This window comes from Chlorocebus sabaeus, chromosome X (assembly GCF_047675955.1).
Source record: "Chlorocebus sabaeus isolate Y175 chromosome X, mChlSab1.0.hap1, whole genome shotgun sequence".
Lineage (NCBI taxonomy): Eukaryota > Metazoa > Chordata > Mammalia > Primates > Cercopithecidae > Chlorocebus > Chlorocebus sabaeus.
This window is the reverse complement of record NC_132933.1, coordinates 40,243,458-40,253,761: the sequence shown is the minus strand read 5'-3', so window position 1 is coordinate 40,253,761 and position 10,304 is coordinate 40,243,458.

Here is a 10,304-nt window from a genome sequence, read left to right as displayed (position 1 = left end):
AGTAGTATAAATTTCACTTCCAATTCTCTCTTCACGTCATTGTAGTAGGATTCTTTTTATCTCCGAGGCTCTACTGAAACAGCTCTTATCAGGGCAATCAATTATCTATATATTGCCAAAGCCAATAGCCAATTTTCTGTTATTATCTTAACCTTTCAAATGCATTTGCCATGACTGACCATTTCTTACTTTTCGAAGCATTTTCTTCTCTTGGATTCCATGAGATTACACTTACCTGGTTTCTTCCTTCCACATTGATAGTACTTTTGGAGTCTGATTTGCTTGATAATACTCTCCTATATGACTTATAACTGTTAAATACTTAACCTGTATTTTGGGCCTTCTTCTCTATCGTCATTATCTCCTTGGGCATTGCAAACAGTCACAGAACTTCCAATTCCATTTAAAGGCCAATGGCTCTCAAATTTACATCTCTAAAGAATAGTCAAGATAATTATAAAGAAAAAGAACAAAGCTGTAGAAATACAGTATCAGATATTAGGACCTATTATAAAACTACAGTGAAAAACTGTAGTGATTAAACTAAGTATAAGAATGGATAAAATAAAATACCAAATACCACAATAAAATACCAAATAATTAGTAGAATAACCTAAAGTAAACAACAACAACAACAAAACAACAGAAAAAAAACAGAACAAAGGTCTGGTAAGAATATAAAGGACTAGTGTTTTCAAACTATACTAGCAAAGGTGTCAATTCCCATCTTAGTTTATTGTGTCCTTCTATAATAGAATACCACCAACTGCATAATTTATGAAGAACAGAAATGTGTTTGCTCAGCCTTACCTATTTGGACGTGGTTAAAAAAATTTCAACCAAAGACAGGCACCTAAACCTGAAAGGGATATGGGTGTCTTGAGTTTTACAGGTGCTATTGTTAGGACTCCTTCAATTACTGGCTATTCTTTCTGTGCTGCTTATTTACAACCCGGTTATTGAATTCTTAGAGCTCAGTAAATCTTTTTCTCTTAGTGAAAAATAGCAAATATATCTGCTCCCAGTTTATCCATAAGAATGGATAAACTATCAAATGGAACAGAATTCAGTGAAAAACAACAATAACAACAACAACAACACTCCTTATATATAGTCACATGATTCATGACAAAATGAAACTGTAGTGCATTAGGGATAAGATGCTCTTTTAAATAAATGGTGTTAGCTCAATCAGATAGCCAAGTGGGAAAAACTGAATCTTGACTCTCACCTTACACCATACACAAAAATCAATTCCAGATGTATTGTAGGTGAAAGATAAATCAATGAAAGATTTTAGAGGAAAACATGATAAAACATCTTTTTTATCTTGAAGTAGGCGAATTTTACTTAAAGAAGCTAAGCAGAAAAAATTGACAAATTGTACTACATTAAAATTTATAAGTTTTATTAAAAAATCCATTCAGAGAATTAAGAGTTAACTCACTAAATGGGAGATATTTGTGAGACAACATAACTAACAAATGACTATTATTAAGACTATATAAAGAACTCTCACAAATTAATAAAAAGAGTGCTAAAAATAGAAAAATGGGCAAAAGATTTAAACAGATATTTTACAATAGAGGATATCCAATGACCAATAAAAATAAGAAAATTTGCTCAATTTCATCTGTCATTAGAGAATGCAAATCAAAACCACAATAAAATGCCAAATAATTAGTAGAATAACCTAAAGTAAACAACAACAACAACAAAACAACAGAAAAAAAACAGAACAAAGGTCTGGTAAGAATATAAAGGACTAGTGTTTTCAAACTATGCTAGCAAAGGTGTCAATTCCCATCTTAGTTTATTGTGTCCTTCTATAATAGAATACCACCAACTGCATAATTTATGAAGAACAGAAATGTGTTTGCTCAGCCTTACCTATTTGGACGTGGTTAAAAAAATTTCAACCAAAGACAGGCACCTAAACCTGAAAGGGATATGGGTGTCTTGAGTTTTACAGGTGCTATTGTTAGGACTCCTTCAATTACTGGCTATTCTTTCTGTGCTGCTTATTTACAACCCGGTTATTGAATTCTTAGAGCTCAGTAAATCTTTTTCTCTTAGTGAAAAATAGCAAATATATCTGCTCCCAGTTCTGGAGGCTGAGAAGTCCAATATTAAGGAGCTGGTGCCTGGTGAAGGCTTTCTTGCTGTGTCATTTCATGGCAGAAGGGCAAAGAGGCAAAGAGGATGAGAGAAGGAGAGAGAGAGAGAGAGGGAGAGAGAGAGAAGAGAAGATTACTTTTATAAGGAACCTGCTCTCATGGTAGCAAAATTAGTCCATTCATGAGAGCAGAGCTCTGATGGCCTAATCATCTGCCATTAGGCCCAGCCTCCCAGCACTGTTGTATTGGGGATTGTTTCTGTGGGGACATATGCTTTCTGTGGGGACACATTCGAACCATAGCAATTGATAGGATCACTTCGAAAAACTGTTTAATAGTACAGTGGTGGAATATGTTCTATGTTCTATGTTCTATGACCCCCAGTGGATGACTGGTAACATTGATAGTACTGTATCCTATATACACTATATATACTATGTTTTTTCCTATATGTACATACCTATGACAAAGTTTAATTTATAAATTAAGCACAGTAAGAGATTAAAAGCATTAACTAATAATAAAATAGAACAATTATAACAATATACTGTAATAAAAGTTATGCGAATGTGGTCTCTTTCAAAATATCTTATTGTACTATACTCACCCTTTTTCTTCTTGTGATGATGTGAGATGATAAAATGCCTGCATTATTATCAGATGAAGTGGGGTGAGTGATGTAGGTATTTTGACATAGCATTAGGCTACAATTGAATTTCTAACAATACATTACAAGAAGGTTTGACTGCTTTGGGTGATACTGAGTTATCGAACGATCGTGGTATTGATGGTTGGATGTCAGGAGCAGATGTCAATGGCTAACAGGCAGATAGCAACTATAGCTTGAATATGCTGGATAAAGGGATGATTCACATCCCGGGCATGACAGGATGACATGAGATTTCATCAAGCTACTCAAAACAGCATACAATTTAAAACCTATTAATTGTTTATATAATTTTCCATTTAATGTTTCTGGACAAGGTTGACCATGGGTAAGTGGAACTACAGAAAGCAAAATCACAAAAAAGAGGGAACTACTCTACTAATACAACTGAATAAATCCATACTCATAACAGCAATTCCACTCCTAAGTAAATACCAAGGGAAATACATACATATGTTCAAGAGAAAACAGGTGTAAAAATGTCCATAGAAGACTAAAGTAGCCAAGACTGAAAATTACATGAACAGTAGAATAAATAAATGAAGAAAAATTCACCAATATGGCACAGTCACAAAAATGAATGACATTATTTATGCATCTCACAAATATAACGTTGACACAAAATACATTACAGTTTCATTAATGAAAGAGCAAAACCAGATAGAACTAACATTTGCCATTAGATATCGAGATGGTAGTTACTCTGGGAATGAGAGGACTGTCCAGGAGCGGGTACAAGGGGTGCCTCTGTACTGCTGGTCATGTTGTGTTTCTTGATCTTGGTGTTGACACCTACTTGATTAAACCCAAACCTAGAAGACATTCTTGATTTCTGTCTTTCCTTCACAGCTCACATCCAATATTTCAAGTCCTTTTGGATTTATCTCCAAATCATATCCTGATTATGACCACTTCTCATCATTTCTAATGTTAAAATATTACTCCAAAACACCACTATCTCTTAGCTGGACTTTGCTGCAGCACTCTAATTAGTTTTCTTGCCTTTATACCTGCTGTCCTTCAGCCCACAGTCCATCTTTCTAAAGAGTAAATCAGATCTCATCACTCTACTGCTTAACACCTCCTAATGAGTATATTTTAGGGTTCTAAAATAACTGTAGTTTATGAATCAAACTTCTCCTTTTCAGAAGAATTCCAGCCAAAAATGGGAAAGACATTATAGATTATAAAATAACTTTGTGTAACACATAATGAGATCATTGATTTAGGGAATTATCTTTGATGGATGGAAGTATAGGGGCCAAGACTTGACCCTCTGAAGGTTCACTAGAAAATCAACTCATGAAAGGCAGGTTAGTAAGAGAAAAGGCATACAAAGGAGTCTTCAGAGTGAAGACCCAGATATACAGAAGAAATTATCCATTTTAATGCTTACATCAACAAAGTATGGACACCCATGTAGAAATATGGTTGGACAAAAAGGGTATGATCAAATGCTTATAGACTGAGTGGGGAAACTCAGCAAGGCCTCTCTGTCTAGGTTCTTCTTGGCCTGTCTGAGCAAGCATTCGTTCCTTCTGGGTGTGAAGCAGAACCCTCTCTGGAATGGGAGTCTTATGACCTACAACCAAAGAAGAGAGGTAGGATCATTTCTTTATGACCAGTTTTTACACAGAAAGTTGGAGGGAAAATTAAAGCAGTATTTTGAACTTTTATGGCTGGGTGGAGAAAAGAGCTTCTGGTTTCTCTGACCCATCTTCGAGAAAAAGGATTCTAGTTTCTATGGCTAGCCTCAGGGGAGGATGGAACTGAGAGATACAAGAGCAAGAGAAAGTCAAAGCAAAACTTTTGCTTCTGAGGCTGCTTCTGAAAACTTCATTTTGTGGGATTATTTTCTGAGCCACAACAGAAGCACCGAATGAAGACTTACAGGGAACTTTACAATGGAGGGATCAGGCTGCTACCACATGAACCCACCAATCAATCACTAAAAATGACGCCCAGAAACTGAGTGTTCCCTCAAGGTGGAATACACAGTACAGTCTATAAAGTAATTTTGTCTAAAAGTGGAACCTGAATCCAATAAAGAAGTAGTTTTCATTTAAAGAAATGTGGGAGTTAGTTGGACAAGTTAACAGCATCACAATTCATTGAATCCATTATATCCGGGGATTCACCAAGAAAAGAGACTTGTATTCTTTTACGAGTCAGTAACAGGGACAAAAGGAGGCGGTTATTGCTTTAGGGTGGAAAATGAATAAAAACAAATGTAAAGAGTGGAATTTGTTTGGATCCTGCTTTAAATAAAGCAATAGTGAAAAGTTATTTGTGACATAACTGAATAAATGTAATTATTGTTTAGTTATTAGATGACATTAAAGACATTATTTTCTAAGTTAGGTGTGACAATGGCATTGTGGTTATGTAAGAAAATATTCATACTTTTCAGAGATGCATGCTAAATTATGTATATAGAAGTGAAATACCATGAAGTCTGGGATTTAATTTAAGTGCTTAAGTAAACTAAAGCAAAGAAGACAGATGAAGTAAATATGACAAAATGTTGATAATTATTAAATTTGGGTAATAGCTCTATGAGGATTATTATGTCATTCTCTCTTTTAAAAGTATGTTTGGAATTTTTCATTAAAAACAAACAAATCTCCAATGACTCCTCATATCCACTTATAATAAATTACAAATTCTGAATATACATCTTACAAGATTTACATAATTTGTCTATTTCTCTGACTCATCCCTCTCTACTCTTCCCCCAATTCACTACCTTTCAGTCACTCTGCTGACCTTTTTATCCTTGAACACAACCAGCTCTTTCCTGTCTCAGAGTATTTGAATTTATTGTTTCTTCTTCTTAAAGTACTCTTCCCTCTCTGGTTACCCCTTCCTTATCACTGGCAGTTCAGTTCAAATATCACCTCCTTGGAGGCTGTGCACAGTGGTTCATGCCTGATATCTCAGCATTTTGGGAGGCTGAGAAGGGAGAATTGCTTGAGCCTGGGGGATAGAGACCAGCCCGGGCAACATAGTGAGACCTCGTTTCTACAAAAAATGAACAAAATTAGCCAGGCACGGTGGCACACACCTTTAGTCCTTACTACTGGGGAGGCTGAGGTGAGAGGTTTGTTTGAGCCTGGGAGGTTAAGGCTGCCATGAGCCAAAATCGCACCACTGTACTCCAGCCTGGGCAACAGGGCAAGGCCCTGTTTCAAAAGTCTCCTTGGAGAGTTTGTTCCTAACAATCCTAGCTAAAGAAGTCTACATACTCATATTCTACTACAATAGCCAATCGGGAAGATCAGATGATTGTTCAGCAAATACTCACTACCCGCCTTTTGGAAGGTTTCCAATCCTATTCTGTGTATTGCTAGGTAAGATAAAGAAACTGTGACAGCGAAGGGGAAAGGTCAGATTTCTTGGCTTGTGGTAGCTTGCATTATGGACTTTAGCTGCCCTCTAGGAATGCTCACAAATCCTTACTGTGGAGAAATGCACAGTCTCATTCAGCCAACAGTATTCCTGACACTGTGAGAAAATGGCTAGAGGAGAAAAAATAATGTAGATATGGTATGGGTGGGTCTTTCCAGGAGACAGTTATCTTATGATTTATTTGTATTTTCTGCCGTAATGTAAATTTTTGTATAGTCACAGAACAAATAGTAATGTGCTTCTTATTTTAAAATCTAGAAAGCTTTCAGATACCTTTGACTTATTTTTTTTCCTCTGTGATATAAAGATATTATGTTGGGAAATAATAGACCCCAAAGTTTCCTGTGCTTCTATTTCAGACCCTTGGGAAAGTTGTATTTAGGAATCAGGTAATTATTCCACATGTAAATGAAAGATGGAAAATTTTTTGCATTTCCCATGAATTTCTGCCCGTTCTCTCTTGTAAAATAATCCCCCTAGGACAGAAGGATGTACCTAATGAAGCATTATTGATAGGCTTGAGTGCTTACTAAATCTCAGAAATGATGAGTGAGTGGGAAGGGCAAACAAAATTAATTTCTTGCATGTGCTGAAATCACGATATCAGCTGATGTAACATACATTTACAGTTATGGTTATTTTTAAATGTAATTCTTAAAGATCATGGTTTACTTCGAAACTTACATTGCTGTAACATAGGACTGTGTACCATGGTCTAATTCAATTAATCACTAGTAATTGTTAGCCAAGCTATTGTAAGAACCTAAATGTCCATCAACAGGTAAATGGGTACAGGAAATGTGTTATATAACATAATTGAGCACTATTCAGCCTTTGAAAAGAAGGAAATTAGGCCATATACGTGACAACATGGTTAAACCTTGCAGATATTAAGCTATGTGAAATAGGCCAGTCACAGAAAGATAAATTCTGCATGATTTCAATGATATGAGATATCTAAAATAGTCAAATTCATATAATCAAAGAGTAGAATTGTGGTTACCAGTGGCTGAAGAGAGGGGGAAATGAGGAATTACTAATCAATGGATATAAAGTTTGAGTCAAGCAAGATGAATCAACTCTAGAGTGCTGTTGTATAACACTGTACTTGTAGTCAACAGTAATGTATTGAAAATGTAATGTAAAGAAAATGTGGCACATATACAACATGGAATACTATGCAGTCATAAAAAAGGATGAGTTCATGTCCTTTGCAGGGACATGGATGAAGCTGGAAACCATCATTCTCAGCAAACTAACACAAGAACAGAAAAGCAAACACTACATGTTCTCACTCATAAATGGGAGTTGAATAATGAGAACACATGGACACTGGGAGGGGAACATCACACACTGGCTCCTGTCGGGAGGTGATGGGCTAGGGGAGGGGCAGCATTAGGAGGAATACCTAATGTAGATCACAGGTTGATGGGTGCAGCAAACCACTATCGCACGTGTATACTTCTGTAACAAACCTGCACCTTCTGCACATGTACCCCAGAACTTAAAATATAATAAAAATAATAATTAAAAAAGTGAAAAAGAAAACAAAATGCCATTTAAGAGAAATCCTCAATTCTTTTTATTTAATCTGATAGCTGTTCTGTTTATGTGTTTTTTCTTACCATTTTTCTTCGTTCCTCCCACCCACCCCCATACTTTCCCATTTGAATCATGCTAACTCCAAAATCCAGTGCATGTTCCAATCTAATGTCTCTTTATTTGTTTATAAATATTTACTGAATACCTGTTATGAATAGAGCATTGTGCTGGATACTGGATCTTAAGATAAAGCATGAGTTTTAGTCTTCCATTCCTGGATGTTTTTCAATCTAGCTTTATGGTTAGCACTTTAATGCTTTTCTGGGCCAATAACCCACTGTGTTCTTTCAGTTACTAAAAGTTTCCATTATGGGATTTTTTTTTCCTTGCTATTTGTATGGTATATTCCCACAATTAATCATTGACCCCATGGACAAGGAATGGAAAATGAATGTTAGTAGGATGTAAATGCAGGTCTGAGTTGGGGGCTAGAAAGAGAAGAAGCACAACATATTTTAAAATACTCTACAGAGGCTGGCGAGCATGTAGTTGCCTCCTGTGAACTCTGCCACTGAGCTTGGATGTAGACCTATCCCAGAAACTGTTCCATAGTGTTTTGGCAGTGGTAAAGAAAAATCAGCCTTAAGCTGGCATCAAGGTAAGAGACAGGACTAGCTGAATTTCCTAGGTCGACTAAGAATCCCTGAGCCTAGCTGGTAAGGTGACCGCATCCACCTTTAAATACGGGACTTGCAACTTAGCCCACACCCGACCAATCAGAGAGCTCACTTAAATACTAATTAAGCAAAAACAGGAGGAAAGAAATAGCCAATCATCTATTGCCTGAGAGCACAGCGGGAGGGACAAGGATCAGGATATAAACCCAGGCATTTGAGCCAGCAACAGCAACCCACTTTGAGTCCCCTCCCCTTATATGGGAACTGTTTTCACTCTTTCACTCTATTAAATCTTGCAACTGCACTCTTCTGGTCCGTGTTTTGTTACCGCTGGAGCTGAGCTTTCGCTCGTGTCCACGACTGCTGTTTGCCTCAGTCGCAGAGCCGCAGCTGACTTCCATCCCTCCGGATCCAGCAGGATGTCTGCTGTGCTCCTGATCCAGGGAGGCGCCCATTGCCACTCCCGATTGGGCTAAAGGCTTGCCATTGTTCCTGCAGGGCTAAGTGCCTGAGTTCATCCTAATTGAGCTGAACACTAGTCATTGGGCTCCACGGTTCTCTTCCGTGACCCACAGCTTCTAATAGAGCTATAACACTCACTGCATGGCCCGAGATTCCATTCCTTGGAAACTGCAAGGCCAAGAACCCCAGGTGAGAGAACACGAGGTTTGCCACCATCTTGGAAGTGGCTTGCCGCCATTTTGGAAGCAGCCTACCACCATCTTGGGAGCTCTTGGAGCAAGGACCCCCTAGTAACAAAGGTTTTTGGAGTTTTGAAAAGCTTATAGTCACTGATAATGCTTGAGATAACAATGGCAGTGCTTTTTAGGTTGCCAAAATTTTACTCTTCTCAATTTAACCTTCCTAGTTAAAAACAAAACAAAAATCCTATAGATTAATTTTGTCAAGAGACGGGAATTTTATTTCTGACTCTGTCAATAACTAGTTGTCTCCTCTTTATCTATGTCTTCTGTAAAATGAGGAAAGATTTCTAATATTTCTTGCAATGATGATATTCCCCATTTCTATGGGCATATAGTGAGCCGTAGAAAGATACTACCTTTCGTATAGATTTACATGACATGCACAATTAGAGCTAAAGAACACTGAAAAGGGAAACCCATGACTGAAGAAGTGGGACATCATAAAAAGTCATACATTTATTATTGTCCTTTTTAGTCATTTTAATGATTTATGTCTCTAACACATGCACATCTGTTTGCTTAAGCAACTGCTCACTAATCAAGCAATAGTGCCCTGAGGTAATCAGGGAGCACCCCTCTGCCTGCAAAGTTATAAGATATAAGAATTGAGGGTTAATTGTTGCCACACACCTCATGCGAAGAGACCACCAAACAGGCTTTGTGTGAGCAATAAAGCTTTTTAGTCACCTGGGTGCAGGCAGGCTGAGTCTGAAAAAGCAGTCAGCAAAGGGAGATAGGGGTGGGGCAGTTTTATAGGATTTGGGTAGGTAGTGGAAAATTACAGTTAAAGGGGGTAATTCTCTTGCAGGCAGGAGCGGGGGTCACAAGGTGCTTGGTAGGGTGGTTCTGAGACTCATTGTCTAGGAGAAGGAATGTCACAAGGTTAATTGATCAGTTTGGGTGGGGCAGGAACAAATCACAAACGTGGAATGTAATCAGTTAAAGCAGGAACTGACTATTTTCACTTCTTTTGTGATTCTTCAGTTGCTTCAGACCATCTGGAGGTATACGTGCAGGTTACGGGGGATATAATGGCTTAGCTTGGGCTCAGAGGCCTGACAATTATTTATGAAGTAATTGAAGGGTGGAATACACTGAACATTCTTTTTCAAATTGTATCTTATTTTCCTCTTGAAAAAAATAGTGAATAAGAGCTTTTATTCTACATAGATGAGAATGCATATTGAAT